At 41.3% G+C, this 19,727-nt stretch overlaps 1 long non-coding RNA gene across 1 annotated transcript; it reads left to right on the top strand.

Moving 5' to 3' along the window:
* The first annotated feature begins 6,111 nt into the window (after positions 1-6,111).
* LOC147830631 (uncharacterized) lies at positions 6,112-19,326 on the top strand. Its single transcript, XR_015448860.1, has 3 exons — positions 6,112-6,338; positions 14,588-14,702; positions 19,235-19,326. It is a non-coding gene; the product is annotated as an uncharacterized LOC147830631 (long non-coding RNA).
* The last annotated feature ends 401 nt before the right edge of the window (positions 19,327-19,727 follow it).

Genomic DNA, 19,727 nt, shown 5'->3' with positions numbered 1-19,727 from the left:
TTATAGAGAAACCCAAAAGACAGATACTCATATTTTAACCTGGGAACCTGAGTCCCAGACTGCATCCCAGAATGCATGCCACTTCTAAGTGCCTGCCTATAGGACACCACTTCAGATTGTATGTTAATAAAAGGTGAGACATGGCTTTGGGAGTGTTTCTACAAGATCAGGAACCTGCTCAACAGCCTGTAGGGTAGTTAAATCATAAATTAGATATTATAGATTCAGACTAATTCATTAAAAGGGTAAGTCCTAAACAATATAGTTAGAACACTTTCATTCTCTTTCAAGAGGCAAAAAAAAAAGCAGCCATTCAGGATCTTTGACTATTGGTTTGATTTTCTGCTTGGCAATGGAGTTGGAGTCAATCATAGCTTTTGTCTCTGGAGACATGTTTTGCTAAGGATCGCAGATCCACTCTGGAAAAGCTCCTGATCTTAATTTTCCTTCTACACCTGAGATGGTTAAGATTTAGTTCTTGTGCCATACTTAGAATCACCCTTCTGTCCCTTCTCCACTGCCCTCCCCCTGAGAAATAACACAGTTCTCAACAGTGTTTGGGTCAATGCACTTCCCTCCTCTGTGGCTGCTGGATTTCAAGACAGAGTTTCCAGAATGGTGAGTTTCCCCTCCCTGGAACCCTTCCAGAGTACAGCTGACCTTCACTTATATCTGGGCCATATTAAAAAACTGGTCTTGGTTTAATCCTGAAACTCAAACAATAAATATAAATTTTAGTCCAAATTAATCTTTCAGTCCTCAGGCAGAATTGGAGATTAACTCCTCTCATGTCCCTCAAAAATGATGCTGACTGGTTTTTTTTGGTACCAGGGATCGAACTCAGGTCCTTGCACTTGTACAGCAGGCAAATAGGGCTTGAGGCTGCAAGCTCAATCTTTTTTTGTTTGTTTGTTTTTCATTTTTTGGTACCAGGGATCGAACTCAGGTCCTTGCTCTTGCACAGCAGGCGGCGAAACCACTGAGCCAAATCCCCGGCCCTGCTGACTGGTTTTTATAGCACAGATAAGTTCACTGATAAAACAAAACATTCCTAGGGAACCTTATGAGTTTAATATCAGTTTTAAGCAAAACCAGGTATTAAAAATAGGCACAGGCCCAGTCCCCAGAGAACTGCCTCTCATTGTGATTTCTCTCCAGAACATCTGGCTAGGCCAGCCACTCTTCTCAAAGAGGTGCTAACTGAGGCTCTGAAAGAGGAAAGCCTATGGCTAAGTATAGTCCAAGGGGTCACTGGCTAAAGGATGCCTTAGATTAGGCACAGAACAAGAGGGATCAACAGAAACACCTTTCCTTTGTTTCTTTTCAAAAACTCTCATAGGTAGACATCTGAAGCACAGCAGGTTGGAGCCTTGGCAGATCTTCTTCCCTCACTGTTTGGAATTCATACTTAGCTTCAAAGAGTGTCACCTAGTCTCTTCATGAAAACCTGGCCTGACCATACCCGCTGAAGATTATTACCTTTAACAGTCTCTCCCTTTAGAAGGAACAGTTACATGTGGTTATCAATAACTGGTGATCAAAGCAATCATGAGAAGCCTGTATAGCTGGGTATTGCATCAGATAAATTATCAGCCTAGGGCCTATCTTTAAAATGGTCCTTGCTTTCACAGGTGTAGAAGATTTTTATTTCTTCTGATTCTTATTAAAAAAGATCTCAGTTAATTGACCTACAAAGTTCTGACTAGTCTTACTTATAGTTACAAACCTAAAAATTATAAAAAGGCTATTATAACTCAACTTGGCCAAATACGTATGAGTACACTCTGGTTTATAAACAAGTTGTCTTATGTGTGTGTCTATTTGTCTGTTCAATTTGTTATGATACAGAAAAGTTTTAGATAATAGATTGAATATTAAGGTAGTTGTAGAAGCAAAATAAGAAATGTGTTCTTTTAAGATTTGCTTTTCCCGCAACTCCTTGTTTAAGGTGACGATTATCTGACTCTAACCTGTAACTTCATTAAGCTAACAAAGTTACCATGCCAGGGTGAATTTACAGTGTATATGTGCCTATCTTGTGTCTGTGACTTGTAAATAGGAACTGGAATTGTATTTACACATCAAAGACCGCTAGGGATGAGATGATGGCTAAAAAGGATATGAAAAGGGAAACGCTGAACAGAGGGCGCACAGATACTGACCAGACCGGTTTCCGGTGTTCCCGTCCGCTCGCGAGAAGAAATTTTTTTATTTTATCCGAGTTCTGTGTCTCCGTGTATTTCTTTCCGAGATTTCTGCAACAACAACACGTATAGCTGTTTTGTTTGAGCTCAACTGTTTTTTTTTTCTTTTTCTTTTTGGCCTTTTGGGATGTTTGCTTACAACTCAAGTTGGCTTATAGATAAATGTCACTAAAGACGTGCTTCCCCAGGTTGCCTAATGATCCAAATGATGTCAAAACTGGTTTTGCAAATACAGTATGTATTATTGTCTATGTATAATAACTCAGGAATCTCATGGGTCAAAAATAATGTGTTAATAGTTATGATTTGACTCTCATAGGTCATTCAAAATTTGTTAAGGAATTAAAGACTCTTAAGCTTAAAAAACCACTGGTCAGGACTCCCTTTGGCAAATGAAGGAGCAGCTGGCTGGAAAAATTTATTCCAGCCTCTGTTCACAAAGGGGACCCCAATAATTTCCATAGCCTTGTGGAAAATACATTGCTAAACATATTGTGATATATATACATTGGTCATGGTCAAATGGCTAAGTTTTCTGTGGTAAAACAATAAGGTTTTATTTAAAATGCTCTTGGTACAAAACAAAATTAAGGAACAAAGGGTTTCATGTGATACTCTTTGTTATTTCATGGTGTATACATTCATGCCTTCCAAGTGTACAAGTCCTCTAGGACATTGTTTATGGTAATGAGCTTTTTTGACTCATGTATCTGCCTTTCTCTTGCACTCCAGCTACTTGTGATAAGAGGTACAGGTCAAGCCAGCATAAGATAACCAGTCAAACAATACTTTCTCTCGAGAACTTTTGTTATGTATATGTTATATGTGTCACCACACTTAGGGATGCTCAGACACCAAACAGTTGAAACAATGTCACACACTAAAATTAAAGGCTAGACATTATGAACTTCTAAGGCACATTTATAGACCAATATGTATGTTCTCTTTAGATGGTATCCTATTAAAGATAACAAATAAGAACTTTCTTTTTTTTCTTCTTTTTTTGGTATGGGGGATCGAACTCAGGACCTTGCGCTTTCGAGGCAGGCACCGGAACCACTAAGCTAAAATAAGAATTTTCTTTATCTCATTTAATGCCTTGTGATCAGATGGAAGTGTTTGACTGAAAGACTATTCCATACTAAAATGGACCTGTAAATGTTACAAAGATAATGCCATCATGATTGTCATGCTAAAATACTGTGTGGCTCTTGATCTTAAATTTCTCTATATAATGTATAACTGTTGTCTGTTAACATTCTGCAGGGATTCAACTACTAAAATAACCATGATTAGTAAGAAATAACAGCTCTCTATGCTTTATACTTCAAAAGTGCTTAATCTCCATACAAAATTATAATAGTTAAGCTCATTGCTTCTACTGAACTTCTAATGTCTTTGATCTTCTCTTCCAGGTGTTCAACAATTAAAGTGTGGAGGGCAAAACTAGAAAGGTAACTGGGCTAAGAGGACAATCAATATATTGACCCTAGCCCCTCAAGGTCAACAAAGAATCCAGGACATAAGGGAACCTTTTTTACAGGATCCTACATCTTTGGTAAGTCACTCAACCTCCTGACAGAGATTGCTGGACACCAGAGGACAAATGTACCATGTGCCAAAGGAGAGTCACCAAGAGGGAAATGTCTCCCACACTTTCACTGAAAGCAACATGGTCAATCAAGGACATGACCCATCCTGACAGCTGACAACAGAAGAGCTGAGAGGATCTATGGATGTTCCAAAATAATGCCTGAGGAGACTTAACTGACCTTGATAAAGAGCAAGATGTCTACATTGATTGACACAGGTCTCACTTTAACTTGGTCTTAAACACCCAGCAGAAAACAATAACCAAAAGAAGTGTAAAAATAATGCCATAGTAATAAATCTAGATATAAAAAGGGGCTCCAATCACTGACCCCTTCTAGAAGTTTCCAGCTATACCAGTAGCTGACCATGGTTATGGGTCATTAAAAGAAACTATGGGGAAAAAAAAACCCTACGTTAAAATCTATAAGAGCTCAGCTAGAGTTTTAAACTTCTTAATAAAATTTGTTCTTCAAATTGTCTCTTATCTTCTTACAGCTAAAACTAGAGAGACTTATGACACAGTATCAGACTTATAGATAACCTCTGTCAATGAAAGACTCTAAGAACCAGCACATTACAATCACTATTTCAATTTCTAAGTGTGACTTTCTCCCCAACTTGCCCTTCCATTCTACTGTTCTCATGCTTAGATTATACATGCTCTAATTTCTTAAAAGTTTTGTTTATTCTTTCCTAGAGGCTGCCAAACTCCAAGCAGTCATACAAATGAAACCAATGACAAATGTGCTAGACTTCTTTTACTAGGATCCACCAGATCAACTTTGTAAACAGCTCATACCTGCTAAACTATACAATACGACTTCTGTGTTGGATTCTGAAGTCCCCTGGACCTTCTCCTTATCCTCTTTGTGGGAGACTATTACTAGTTCCTCCCAGTGGAAATGCTTGTTGGCTATATTCATAGCAATCCTGCTGACCTTATAATTTGGCCCATGTATTCTTAACTATTTCTTTGGCTTTGTCTCCTCCAGACTCAAAGCTACATGGCTACCAAGATGACAATGCCTGGAGCCTATTGAAGGCCTTTAGATAGACCCTCTGTAGAGTAACTCTGACTGCTGATCACAACTATGACCCTCTTCAGCTGGAAGTAGCCAGAATGGTCTTCCCCCTTTTGCCCCCTCACAACAGTTAGGAGTACTTCTTCAGAGGGGGGAATATTGCAGATAGGTTATTAGATATCTTGTAGGCAGTTAGACAGGGCCCCCCCTCAAGGCACCAGCCCTCCAGGTGCCAACACAGTGAGGAGCCAACATGGAAAACAATTGAGACAAATTCACTGGTTCCACCAAGATTACTGGATGGAGCTATTAAAGTTACAGAGATCTAGCCATGGATTCATCACTCTTGAATCAAAAAGCCCCATCACGATGACTCCTGAGAAGCCCACACTGATGAGACAACTCCCTTAAAGATCACCTTGAGGAGACAACTCACTCAAAACCCTGCTCCTGTCACTCCAGACATGACAGGCCAACACACGGCTGAAGCCTGAGGACCTCAACACATGAAACACTGCCAGGCTTTCTAGACTTGGTCTTTTCCCTGACATCTTTATTCTTTCCTACCTCATAGTGACTGCCTTTATTCTTGACATAGGCTTAACAATTGTTACTCCAGAGGGCTAAAATACTTTCCAAAGATGTTACCTCTTAGCTATATGTTGGGGTTTTATGCTGGAATTGGCTATCCTATCTTGTTTAGATTGACTCAGAAAAACCTTGACAACTGGTGGAGTGTTCTAGGTGACTAAAAGACATAGATAGGTGCTTTATTAGGACCTCTCTTTGGTATCCTCATGTTATTAACAATTGGTCCATGCTTTATAAATAGGCATATGCTTTATTTCTCAGTGCCTTAACTCCATTAAGATCCAAGAATCATACCAACTGATGGTAACCTCAAGGTCTGATGCTTACACTTATACATGTAAAAAAAATAGGCCTGCAAACAAGTTGAAGATTCACCTAGGATCAAAAAGAGTAGGGAATGAAAGGGAAATAAATTTTTTAGCTAAAGCTGGACTTGCTAACAGGGATAGATGACTTCCCTTCATTACCTTTAACATGCTGGGGCCTGCCTGGGCCCAGCTCTCTCAAACATCTCAGGAATTTCCTTTGTTCTGCCTTCCCACCATATGCAAGTAAGATAAAACTCAGTGCACTGTGTTAACCAATGAACCCACTGTATGTGAATTCTGTAACCAATAAGGTTGCTGGGCCTATATGTAAATGAAGGATTGAAACTTATAAACCCGCCCCTTCCCTAAGTGTATAACAACCCAGCTCTGGCTGAGTTGGATGGTCAGTCTCTTTGTGGAGAAATCCCAGACTGACCCACCAGCATTACGAATAAAGTTGTGCACTTTGCCTCCGAAATTTCTGGGTGTGTCTTCCTGCACCCAGGAAGTTCACCTTCTCCTGGACTACCTGCATGGAGCTGGAACAGTAGAGCTGCATCATACTGGCTGGCACTTTGCTGTTACAAGACCACAAACCTGGCACATCTGACATCTAACAGGTTGGGAGTTATTTTCCCCATAACAGTAGAGTGGTTGCCCATCATGCATAAGGCCCTGGGTTTGATTCCCAGTGCCACACACACACACACACACACACACACACCCAAGGAGCCATATACAGAGAGAATTTAAAGTGATCTCTGAGAGAGAGGAATGCTGCTCTGGAGTGTTGGCTATTGGCGTTACATGACAAAATGTGGTTCATATATGTGCTGGAGGACTTTCCTCTGTAGCCCAGGCCGGCAGAAATGTCACATACATCAACCTGGATGCTTCTCAAAAATACATTGTTGTATGGAAAAAAGAAGTTGTAGAACTATAATGTTACATATACTTTAAAAGTGCTAGTAGGGCTGGGGGATTTAGCTTAGTGGCACCATGCCTGCCTTGAAAGGGCAAGGCCCTGAGTTTGATCCCCAGTACCAAAAAAAAAAAAGTGCTAATAGTGGGTTGAGAAGTGTCGCTCAGTAATAAAGCATTTGTCTAGCATGCATGGGGTCCTGGGTTCCCTTCTCCGAAAAAAAGAGAAAAGTCCAGGAAGGACATTAAGTATATTAACTACCTTTTTAGAGTATTTACTTCTTTGAAGGAAATAATAGAAATGGGTGTCTGAGTAAAAATTGAGAAGAATTTTTCTCTTAATCACAATGTCCTTTTTTATCATATAAAAAGAACACTAGTTGTATAATTTATTTTTAAAGTTATATATAGAAAAAATAACTGGGTGGTGGCACACACCTGTAATCCCAGCACTCTGGGAGGCTGAGGCAGGAGGATCACAAGTTCAAGATGTAAGAAGCAAAAACTTAAAGTAGTCTATTTTTAGGATAAAGCCTTTAACTCTGAGTGGAAAACTGCTATTAGCCTCCAGATGGTTGTGACTGAGGTCATGCATCTGAAAGGATCTCTAAACAAAGGGAGTGGGTAGGTAGTCAATAAATTATGGCATTCCCACAGATGCTAACTGATTGGGAAAGTTCTGGCAGTTTAGAAGTTGCCCCCTGTAGCTTAATCATTCAGGTTTTTTGTTTTTTGGTCTTATTTTTGGTCCCAGGGATCGAACTTGGGTCCTTGCGCTTGCAAAGCAGGCGGCAAAACCACTGAGCTAAATCCCAGGTCCAATCATTTGTTTTTAAAACCCACAGAATGTTTACTGAGGGAGCAGGCCACAGGTACAGGTGCTGAGGAGTCTGTAATCACCATCACCACCATCCCCAGTGCTCAGCCAATAAGAAAAGGAGGAAAAAACTTCATGCTGGGGGTGGAGGGAACTATGTGCTAGGGGTTAAATTGCACATCATACCTGGCTTGGGTGTGTGCATGCTAGCATAGTGGACACCCAGCCTTGCAAGACTGGATTATATTTTCACTTTTGCTGTTCTTTTGTCCATTCTTTGGGTCTGGACAACTGAATGCATTTCTCACAATAACTGCCCTGGGCAACTGAGTGACAGTGAGACCTTGTCTCAAAATATAAAAAATGTTTAAAAGGACTGGGGGTGTAGCTCAGTGTGAACACCCTGGGTTCAATCCCCACTACTGAGGTAGATTAGGACTGGGACAAACTGGACAATGTATCAAAGGTCATAAAAACCCATGGCTGAGGGAGATGTTTTCTAAAGAGAGGACATGTGCAGAACATGGGACCCAAAATGATGTGAGGTTTATGGCTGAGCACTGTGGACCAATCAGAAAAGAGTTATTTTCAATTCTTCACCCGGCCAAGTGAGTTTTTCGTAGGACAACTGCTCTGATGCTTTATCTGCATGAGGAGAAAGCCAATCCAGGAATTTTGGATACAAAGACCCCTTTCCTGTGCCGGGGATTTAGCTCAGTGGTTCTGGTGCCTGGCGCCTGCCTCACAAGCACAAGGTCCTGAGTTCGATCCCCAGTACCAAAAAACACCAACCAAACAAAAAAGACCCCTTTCCTTTATCCGTGGGGGCGCTGTGAGCCTTTGTGCTGGGCCACTCCTGCGCTGTAGAGCATACCCTCTTCTCCTTCCATATGGTTACACCTTCGCTGCTTTTTCTGTATGTCTTGTTCAATTCTTTGTTCAGGACACCAAAGGCCTAGAAAGAATCCCTGCTGGGACCCAGCATCTGGTAACAATACCACATAAAGAAAAGTGGTAGGGAAGGGAAAGGAAGGGATGGGTGAGAAGAGAAAAGAAGAGGAGAGGAGAGGACAAAAGACTGGGTACAAATAAGATATAATATTAACCCTGGCTAACTGGGCCTTGTAGATCAGTGGCTGTTTTCCTGTTCTTTCTTTCTCCCTGGCCACCCCTCCCCCCAATTCCTGAATTAATTTAATTATAATGGTTTCAAATCCTTCCTTTTCTACAGCCTCAGCTTGGGGACCTGACCTGGGCCAGCCCTCACACCTGTCTGTCGGGAGACAGGCCCAGCCAGGTGGATGCCAAGCACCTGGCTCTGCGTGATCCAGGGCTTCTTGGTTCCAGCCCACCATGGCCCACCCACGCCTGCAGGCGGCTGTGTTCTTGCCAGGGCCTCAGATCTCAGGCTTTGATCCTCCCCATGCTTGAAGAGCAGCAGCTCATTAGTTCACCAGGCTTGAAAATGAGGGTCTTTCCCATTGCTCAAAGTCCTCATGCAAGGGGACCTGAGGCCCTGCAGTGAGTAGACGAGGACGGGAGTGTGTGTGGAGGTGTTGGAGGAAGAGCGGCAACAGAGGCCCTTGCCAGAAGCAATTTCCTTCGACGACAGGTGTGGAATGGGGGACTTTATCAGGTTCTTTAAATTTTTAAAGACTTGTGGGTGGTGTTTTATCTTGCTGTCACTCTTTTGTGGAGGAGGACAGACAAATTGGCTTTGGTGTCCCTAACTATTGTGTAAGAGGGTGTGAAAGCCAACACTGTCCTAAGGGCCTACAAAATGCAGATTAGTGGGGAGTAGGGTGGGGACTGGGAATCAGGAGAATTGTTAGCACCTCACACAGTATTGTTACTGGATCTTTCTGTTTGAGTAGTATATGTCCTTAGCTGGGTATCCAAAGGTAGACTCAGAGGATGTTCTTTCTGGTTTTGATCAATAGATTCTGGATTCAACAATCTGGAAACCTCGACCTCAGATAAGACTGGTTTCTAAATTGCAAATAATGAGAGAGAGGGCCAGGGATTCAGCTCAGTGGTTCCGCCACCTGCCTCACAAGGGCAAGGACCTGTGTTCGCTCCCAGGTACTGAAAAAAAAAATAATAATGAGAGAGAGAGAGCAAAATTACAAATAATTTCACCACTTAGAAATATGGTTTTCATCTATTTTCCATTTGTTCAACAAGTATTTATTATTTATTTATTTATTTATTTATTTTCTGGTACTGGGGATTGAACTCAGGACCTTGCATGGCAGGCAGCGGAACCACTGAGCTAAATCCCTAGCCCATCAATAAGTATTTATTGGGCACCTTACTATTTGCTAACTTGCTGAGGATCTGATGCTGAGCTGCATGCTAACTCAGGCTGCCCTTCTATGGGGAGATTAATCAAATAAGCACAAAAAGAAATGCCAATTCAAACAATGACTGAGCTAGGAGATCCATTTCTACAAAAGCATAAAATATGGGATTCTGACCTAGTTAGAGAAGTCAGGAAAGGCTACCCTCAAGAAGTGGCAGCTGAGCTAAGATTAAAGGATAAATTAAATGGAAAAAAAGGGAGAAGATAAAAATGCTCCAGAAGAGGAAATAGCATGTCCAAAAGCCCAGTGGTAGTAATATCATGGTAAGTTGGGGTGAGTGGACTAGAGGGCTTGTGTGGCCAGAGCACAGGGAGATGCATGTGGGAAAATAGACAGGGGCCAGACCAGCCAGATCTTGGAAGATTTTGTTAAAGAATTTTTATATGGGGTAATAGGAAACTGCTAAAGAATTTTTATGCAATAAAAGTGATTTTTTCTTCCTTCCTTCCTTCCTTCCTTCTCTTCTACCTATCTGGGTATGATGGTGCATGCCTTTCTTTACTTCTTTCTTGACAGATGGATATTGCTCTGTTAGCCCAGGCTGGTTTCAGACCCATGAGCACTGTAGTCCTCCTGCCTCAGCCTCCTAAGTAGCTGGGACTATAGACACATACCACTATGGTGGCTCAGATTTTCTTTGAAAAATACTTTTTTAATATGTTGCTGTGCATTTATGCAATTATTATACAAAAGGGGTTCTTTTTTTGTTTTTTGGTACCAGAGATCAAACTTGGGACTTGGTGCTTGTGCGGCAGGTGCCGGAACCACTGAGCTAAATCCCCAGCCCTACAAAAGGGATTCTTTAGATATTGTTTATAATTTAAAAATTTTTAAAGTCCAAATATTTTATATAAACATTTTCAAATGTACAAAAATATGAAAAAATTGTATAGCAAGCAACCACACTTAGATTCTCCTGTTGACTTTTTTATATATTTGCTTTATCACATATCTGTCTAGTTAACTATCACTCTAGCCAGCCATTGATCCATTTCTCTGTATTCAGCAATATACTATGTACATCTTTTCATAAAAAGGTTCTTCTACCACAAAAAGAGAGAATAGAAGGAAAAAATGGAAACACGGGTTTTATAAATAAGGAGGGGAAAAGAGGTTGAAGGGGGGATTGGGAAACAAAGAAGGATCAAGATATATCATGTTGGGCTGTTGATTTAGCTCAGTGGCACTGCACCTGCCTCTCAAGCACAAGGTCCTGAGTTCGATCCTTGGTACTAAAATATATATATATGTACAAATTCCCTATGTTGAATGTGATCATTATGTATGTCTAAAATGTACCAATAAAATTAATTTTAAAACAAAAATGTCATTCTACAATAATGTATTAAATAGCATCCTCCAATTTCATCACTGAATGCAGAATTTATGTAACACTTGAAAGATTTGCCTTCTTTTGAGTCCTCCAGAAAAATATTCCAGTTGTGATACTTGAGAGGATACCAGTAAATAACATCCATCTTTGAAAGCTGAGTTCTAAACCAATGAATAAAAGACCAAGGAATCAGTAGATGGAAGTCAAAATACTGCCTTCATTACTAATAAAGCTGTTGTTGCAGAGTGTGGTTTAACTCTGCTGGCAGGTGGGATTATTTTTTTTTATAGCTTACTTGTAAAGAATAGTTTATTTGGCCGGGGATTTAGCTCAGTGGTTCCACCGCCTGCCTGGCAAGCACAAGGTCCAGAGTTCAATCCCTGGTACCAAAAAAGAATAGTTTATTTAGTTAGCTTATGAATAAGGCGCCTAACTACAGAAAGGGCCTAAGATAGTTGGGTGATTAGCCATATTGCTAAAACTTAAAATAAAGCTGGACATGGTGGTGCAAGCCTGTAATCCCAGCACTTGGGAGGCTGAGGCAGGAGGATTGCGAGTTCAAGGCCAGCCTGAACTACATAGCAAGACCTTGTCTCAATAAACCAAAAACAATAATAATAATAAAATAATAGATAGTGAACCAGGATTTTGGATGAAAAATAAACTTCCTCAGGCAATTGAGAATGCAGCCCCTTCCGTAATTATGGCAGTTGGAGCCACCCTTCACAAAGCTGCAGAGGTTTTAAGGAACTTAAAATGCACAATAACCAGGGCTGGGGATTTAGCTCAGCAGTTTTGCTGCCTGCCTTACAAGTGCGAGGTCCCGAGTTCAATCCCAGTACCAAAAAAATTTTTTTAAATAAAAAATAAATAAATACACAATAACCAGTTTTTCTCTAAAATCTGTTTCCTTTAAACCTTTCCTGCCGAGAAACTGGATTACAGAGGCTGAGGTCCAATTGATCATTATAAATCCACAGAGCCATCTGTGGTAGGTGGCCACAAAACAATTCAGCAATTCCTGTGCTCTGTTTATCTGTAAGTAGCTCTGGATTGAGGGGCCATGTGGCCATGCACTTGGGAACCCTACTAGAAATGCAGGGGCTACTGTTCTTATTTCCAATAAAACTCTCCTAACTTTCTCCTTTTGGTTTGTGAATTTATTCTTTGATTTTTTGAGACCATGAGCTCAGTTCATATAGTATATAGTAACATCATTGTGAGTAGAGTTCTCGCCTAAATGATTAAGATGATAATTTTATTTATTTATTTTTGCATTGTTATGTATGAAATTCAGGAGAAGTTCACTGCATGCTTCTCCAGCTGCAAGCTTAGCAAATACTTCACCATACTTCACCACTGAGGCGCTTAACCAGCAATGTTAAAATTTTCTTTGGATGCCTACAGGCCTTACAAAAACCTATTATGAGTTTGGCAATGTGGAGACATATTGGAAATTTATGAATTCACTGTAATAGAAGAAGGCTGAGAGGCCGGGGATTTAGCTCAGTGGTTCTGCCTTCTGCCTTGAAAGCACAAGGACCCGAGTTTGATTCCCTGGTACAAAAAAAAAGAGGTTTGAGAAAACAAGATCACAGACATTTATGAACTTAAGATCCACCGAGTCAGCTGCTGGGAAGAATGAGATGAGGGATCGAGCTCACCACGCAGCTCCAATCCTGAAGCAGTGTTTAGCAAGAACACTGAAAGCCCCCACTCTCCTTAGACTGGTAGAGATGGAGCTGCAGCTGTAGCTGCCCAAGTCTGTATTCTGGGCTGGCAGTGTCGCTGTGGGCGCTGGATGCTGGGTACCTGAAACTGGCCCTGCACGAGCCAAAGGAATAAAACGCAGCACCAAAGAACAGGAACTCAGCGTCTGGAGCTAAGCAGGCAGGCTGTATTCTGCCATAGCTGGTTCTAGCCACTTACACCCAGACCTCACCCCGATTCCATCCCATCCCCACTCCTGTTCCGTAACATCATCATTGCATGGCTTGAGGGTCTCCCAAGGTCTTTTGCATGCAGCCAGCCGCCGGTTGTAGAAGTCACAGAAGAAGGCAGCCTAGCCAGCTGAGGAACTCTCAGTGAGGTGCTCATGACTTGCACTGTGAGGCCATGACACAGGAAAAGCCCTCCTTTCAGGTAGGCTTATTAATGGTGAATCCCAGTACAGTATTAGACTTAGCCAATCAACTTAGCTGATCAACTTCTCTCCCAGCAAGGGCCCAATTTGCTCCTGGAGAAACACAGCCAAATATGTTCCTTCATTCTTTTGTATGATTTTAATTTGTTGTAATAAAATCTTTGAACTTCGCTATGATTTGGATGTGTTGTCCAAATTCATATGCTGGAAGTTTAGTTTCCATTGCAGTTGTGTTAGGAGGAGAGAGCCTTCACAAACTGATCAATGTCCTGATCTCCAAACTGGGTTAGTTATTGGGAATGTGTTGTTATGAGAGCAAATTTTCCCCTTGTATTTTTTGGACTTCCTAGCCTCTATGCACTAAATAAACTTTTCATTATAAATTATCTGGTCTTGCCAGGGATTTAGCTCAGTGGTTCTGGTGCCTGCCTTGCAAGCACAAGGTCCCAAGTTCAATCCCTGGTACCAAAAACAAAAAACAACAAAAAAAATAAATTATCTGGTCTGTGGTATTCTCTTTTTTTTTTTTGGTACCAGGGATCAAACTCGGGTCTTTGCGCTTTGTGGTATTCTGTTTTGTTTTGTTTTTTCTTTTTTTGGTACTGGGGATCAAACTCAGGACCTTCTGCTTTTGAAGCAGGCGGTAGAACCACTGAGCTAAATCCCCAGCCCTGTGGTATTCTCTTATAGCAACAGAAAATGAAGTAAGATAGAATTTTAATTTTTTTTTCTTTTTGTAGTGCTAGGGACTGAACCCATGGGGTCTTTTTCAACTGAGCTATATCTCCAGCCCTTTTTTATTTTGAGATAAGATCTCACTAAGTTGTCTGGACCGGCCTCAAACTTGCTATCTTTCTGCTTCAGCCTTCCAAGTAGCTGAGATCATGGACATGCACCACGATGCCTGGTGAATTTTTAAATTGTGTATTTTAAAATTTAAAATGGCTCATATCTCCCAAGAGGAAAAATAGAGAAGGGAAATGGGATACACACACCCAATTTTTCCTTCAAAATCTACCAAATGACCTGTCATTAAGAAATGAAATTATTAATCAGATTAAGTTTCCCTGAGAAAGATAAAAATGAAATGGGAGTCCTGAGGCTAGCATGAGCTGTAGCTGCTGCTGTCACAGATCCTGTGTTCAAGGATTGGACCCCAGCTGATGGTGGTGTTGAGAGGTAGTGGAGCCTTTAAAATGTGAGGCTTAGTGGGAGGTCTCCAGTCATTGGGGCTGTGTTCTTCAAGGGGGAGCCCCAGCCCCTTCCTCTTCTGCTGTCTTTTTCATTTTCAGGCGATGAGGTGAGCAGCTTTTTGCTCCACCACCTTTTCCCTGCCATGATGTGCTGCCTCACCACAAGCCCAAAAGCAACAAGGCCAACTGACCACGGACTGAAACCTCCAAAACTGTGAGCCAAACAAACCTTTTCTCTTCATACATTGATTATCTCCTGTATCTGTTACAGTAAAGAAAAGCTGACTAGTACAGTTAGAAACAATAGAGCTGAGGAAGTCACTACCTTCCATCGATTTAATTCTAAATGGCCATTCCTCCTTCCATTGTCCTAATATAGATAGAAAATAAAAATAACAGCCAGGGATTTAGCTCAGTGGGTCTGCTGCCTGCCTCAAAAGTGGAAGGTCCTGAGTTCGATCCCCGGTACCAAAAAAAAGAAAATAACAAAAACCCAGGAGATCTCTAGGCAAGAGCACACACATGTTGGATCTCCCAGCCTGACCTCCAGTCCGTCACCTTCACCTACTCAAACCTCATTATGGGTTCATAAATATGTACTACATGTCATGCATGTAATTAAGATCAGAGTGAATTTGGGACAAGCATGCATGTTGAGAGCCCCTAAAATGACTCAGCACCCTGTCAATCACATTGAGAGATTCAGGAGTAGGCACTTGGGCAGAGGTGCATATCCTTTAAGTTTTGAAACCCTGACTTATGGGGATTGCTGTTGTTTTTCAATGTGCTATGACCTGTGTGCGGTGCTTTTACTTTTCTGTCACCCCAACACCATTTTTCTATATGTGTCTTATCATTTGGTGGTACAGACTTTCCCTGAGCATGACTTCCTATGATCTTCAATAAATGTAGCTTCTTGCCACTTGTTACCTGGTCCATACTTGCAATTCCTTGCTCACCAAATTCAAAAGCCTGGAATATACTTGCCCATTTCACGGTAACAAGATAGTTATGAAATAGACTCCTTTAAAATGTAGTGGCTTACAACAGTTACCCTGTATTTATGACAAGGGATGTAGGTTTCCCATTAGATGCAGTACCATTATTTAAGTAAATGTTTAAAGTAAGTCAGTTTATTTTGTTGTTGTTGTTTTGTTGTGGTGGTAGTTTTATTTATTTATTTTTTGAGACAGGGTTTCACTATATAATTCAGGCTGGCCTTGAACTCACTATGTAGCCCAGGCTGGCCTTGAACTCATGGCAATCCTCCTGCCTCAGCCTCCCAAGTGCTGGGATCACAGGCATGAGCCATCACATCCAGCCCAGTAAGTCAGTTTAAATGAAAAATGAGCTGACTTTAAGAAAAAAAATGTAAGTATAGTACATCCGTGGTAAGCAAGGTATGGTGACATTCACCTATAATCCTGGTGCTTGGGAGGCTGAGAGAGGAGAATGAAAAGTGCAAATCCTACTTAGCAACTTAGCAGGATCTTGTCTCAAAAATAAAATAAAATACAGATATAGCTTGTGCCCTTGGGTTTGAGCCCCAGGATCAAAACAAAACAAACAATAAACCCATGGTATAACTATGGAGCAAAAGTAAAAATAGTTCTTCAATAACTGAAGTTTGAAGAAAGTAGTTCTAGTAAACAAAAAATAAGAAGATAAAAATTTAGGGTGTGGTGGCACACAATCCCAGGATCAGAGAGGCTGAGGTCAGAACATTGCTGTGAGTTGAAGGTCAACTTGAACCATATGGTGAGGTCCAGGCTAGCCTGAACTACATAGTAAGATCCTGTCTCAAAAATACATACATACATACATACATACATACATACATACATACATACAAAGAAACCCTCACTTGACCCCACATATCTTATTTCCTTATTCCTTTTAAGCAAAGCTTAGGGAAAGCCTCTGCACATAATGTCCTCACCTCCAATTCATTGCTCTGTCTTATCTAATCTGATGCTGAACTGATTCTCCAGTGAAACTGTTCCTCCAAAGAGCTTGCTCAGCCAAATCCAGTGGATCCAGTCTCTGACCATGCCTTCCATGCCTCCTGGGAGCATGTGACCACTTCCTCTCTTCTGAAATCTTTTTTGTTGTTGTTGTTGACTTCACTTTCTTGTTTGCCCTTTAGCTCTCTAGATCCTCCTCTTCATATTCTTCAAATGTCCAAGTGCCTCAGGACTAACACAAGGGCTTTAAGCCTCATCTGTATGGAGACATTGGTAATTATATCTGCAACTCAGTCTAACCTCTCAGCACAAAGCCCTTGGCCCCAGACAGTCACAGGCAACTCAGCACCTGCACCTATCTGGAGCACAGACCCTCCAGCTTCCCAGGACGGGGAGAACTCTTGACTTCTCTTACACCTGATTCTGTCTCCATAAATGGTATCGTGTCCTGCCCAAGCCCCAACAGGAGACAGTCTTGGCTCCTTCTTTCCTCCACCTCCAAAACCAATCTATTACCAAGCTTTTAAGTTTTACCCAAAACTCCAGAATCCGATCAGTTTTTTACACCTCTTCTACCACCACAATGGCCCAAGCTTAGCCCATTATCTCTGGCCTCGATGCTGCACCAGCTTTTTTTTCCTTTCTTGTTCCTCAATTCCATTCCTCCTGTTGCCAATCAATTTTTTCACATAGAGATTGCTATAAAATATAAATCAGGTGATATTCTTTCTTTGTTTAAGATTCTTCAGTGGCTTCCTCTTAGCCTGGAATGAAGGTTAGACCATATATTCTGATGTTCGGTGGCTATGAAGCCCAATAGGATCTGACCATCACCACTTTTTCTCATGTTTCTGTCTCTGTCCCTCAGCCCCTCTGACTTCTCTATTCCTGGTTTGGAGAAATTGCCTACCTCAAGACCTTTGTTTATGCTATTTACTTTTCCTTGAATACTCTTCCTCCCAGCTTTTTCTGCAACTTTAGTTTTTTTTTAATCAACATTCAAGTCAGCCTCAGCATCACCTTCTCAGAGCATTGACCCTGACCACTTGTTATGGTTTATGTCTAGATGTCCCCCAAGGGCTTCATTCACTCATAGGCAGAGCTTTTGGAAGAGGATTGGATCGTGGGGGCGATATAGCTCATTTGCTGTAAGGAGGTGGGGTCTGGTGGGAGGAAGGGGGTGACTGGGGTTTGACCTGGAAGTGTTTGAAGAGTTTATCTCTCTTCCTGGCTCCTCCCCTCTCTCACTGCTTCTTGGCCACTGTGACAGGAGCAGCTTTCCTCTACCCAGACCCTTTTGCCATGCCATTTCTGTATTTAAGCCTGCCAAACATAGACTGAAACTTTTGAACTGTGAGCCAAAATAAACCTCTTCTCCTTTAAGCTTCAGGTGTTGGGTATTTTGTCAAATCGACAAGGAAAGTGACTAAGACACTCTATCAAACATAGACTTCCCTAGTGACTATCCCATTACTTTATTTTCTCCATAGCACTTATAGCAGTCTGTAATTATCTTGTTTGTTTACTTCTGTACTTGTTTATTATCATATACTCCATGAAGGCAAGGAGACCTTGTCTCTTGTTCATGTGTTACACCCCCAGTGCTGAAAATAGCATCGTGCACATAGTAGGCCCTCAATAAATCCACGTTCACTGTAATGAATGAGAGATAGGTGGGGACTAGACTAGGCAGGATCTTATTAGCTCTGGATAGTAGGGAAGAATTTAGGGATTTTAATCAGAGACATAATTCTTACAGATTTGCCCATTGTAAAAGATTGGTTTGGGACTGGGGCTGTAGCTCAGTAGTACAGTGACTGCCTAGCATTTCAGAGCCCATGGGTCTAATCTCTAGCAATGCAACTGCAGCAACAAGAATAAAAAGATCAGTCTGCCAGTAGTGAGAAAAAACAAATTAGAAGGGCACAATGGAAAACTATAGCAGTGGTCCAGGAGAAAGATAGTAAAATTAAATTAATAACATGCACAAAGCCCTTGGCACTTAAAGATACGGAATACAGGAAAGCTATTAACAGTATAGCAAGCAAGCAAGGACTGCTTGGATTAATACATACAGTTATGGGTCTGAGAGATAGGGGGATTTATGTGGCCCCTGGCACCTTTGAGCTGCCATCTTGTCCTCCTGTGACAAATACTACAACTCCTTATACTTATCAAGTTGGTTTTTTTATGCTAGTAGTTTATCTTGTGTGTACATCTGCACTCTTCTACCTGTGCATCTTCTCATTACTCTCCTCCTATCAGCTGAAAACAGGAATTCCAGAGAGAGAGAGAGAGAGAGAGAGAGAGAGAGAGAGAGAGAGAGAGAGCCTGTGAAGCCTCTCATTAACTGTGTGACCTGGCCAGTCACCTAATCTCTCTGAGCTCAATTTTGTTTTCTGTAAAATGAGGACTCTGATATCTGTTCTGTCCATTTTCAGGATGACTGAAGAAATGTAAAGAAAATATTTTTATGGGAGGTTGAGGCAGGAGGATTGCAAGTTGGAGCCCAGCCTGGGCAACTTAGAGACATAGCAAGACCGTGACTCAAAATAAAAAAGAAAAAGGGCTCAGGATGTAGGTCAGTGCAAAGGTCCTGGGTTCAATCCTCATTACCACAGACACACAGATACACACATGGAAGAAAGAAGGAAGGAAGGGAGGAGGGAGAGAAAGAAAGAGAAAGAAAGAAAGAAAGAGAGAGAGAAAAGGAAAGAAAAAAGTTTTCAAACTACAAAAAATATTATTTCATTCAATATTTTTGTTTAATTTCCTTTTGCAGTGCTGAGGATAAAACCCAGGACCTTGCACATGCCCCACAAGTGCTCAACCATTGAACTATACCCCTGACCCTCAATAAACATTTATAAGGACTTTCTGTGTGCTGGATATTGTTGTTGATGCCGGGAATACAGAAATGGAGGTAAGACAGAAAAGTCCAATCCTTATGAAGTTGACATTATTCAGATTCTGGGCTTTTGGGATCTTAGTAATGTTTCCTAAATTGCCAGTTTGCCTTGGGACCCTATTAAAAAATACATAGATTCTTTTTTTGTTGGGGGGGGCAGTACTGAGGATCGAACTTGGGACTTTGTGTTTCCAAAGCGGGCGGCGGAACCACTGAGCTAAATCCCTGGCCCAATACATAGATTCTTGACCTCACCACAAACTTACTGAGTCAGAAAGGAGAAGGAAGAATGAGGGAAGGGTTAACAAATTCTCTAAAATTATTCAGAAAGGCTGGAAAATAAGAGATTATGTGGATTAAACTGCCT

The sequence above is a fragment of the Heterocephalus glaber genome, unplaced genomic scaffold, assembly GCF_053883595.1.
Source record: "Heterocephalus glaber isolate CG9 unplaced genomic scaffold, H.glaber_assembly_v1.0 deba00000071, whole genome shotgun sequence".
Classification (NCBI taxonomy): Eukaryota; Metazoa; Chordata; class Mammalia; order Rodentia; family Bathyergidae; genus Heterocephalus; species Heterocephalus glaber.
The sequence above is the reverse complement of the archived record's forward strand: the minus strand, read 5'-3'. Positions and strand labels throughout refer to the sequence as shown.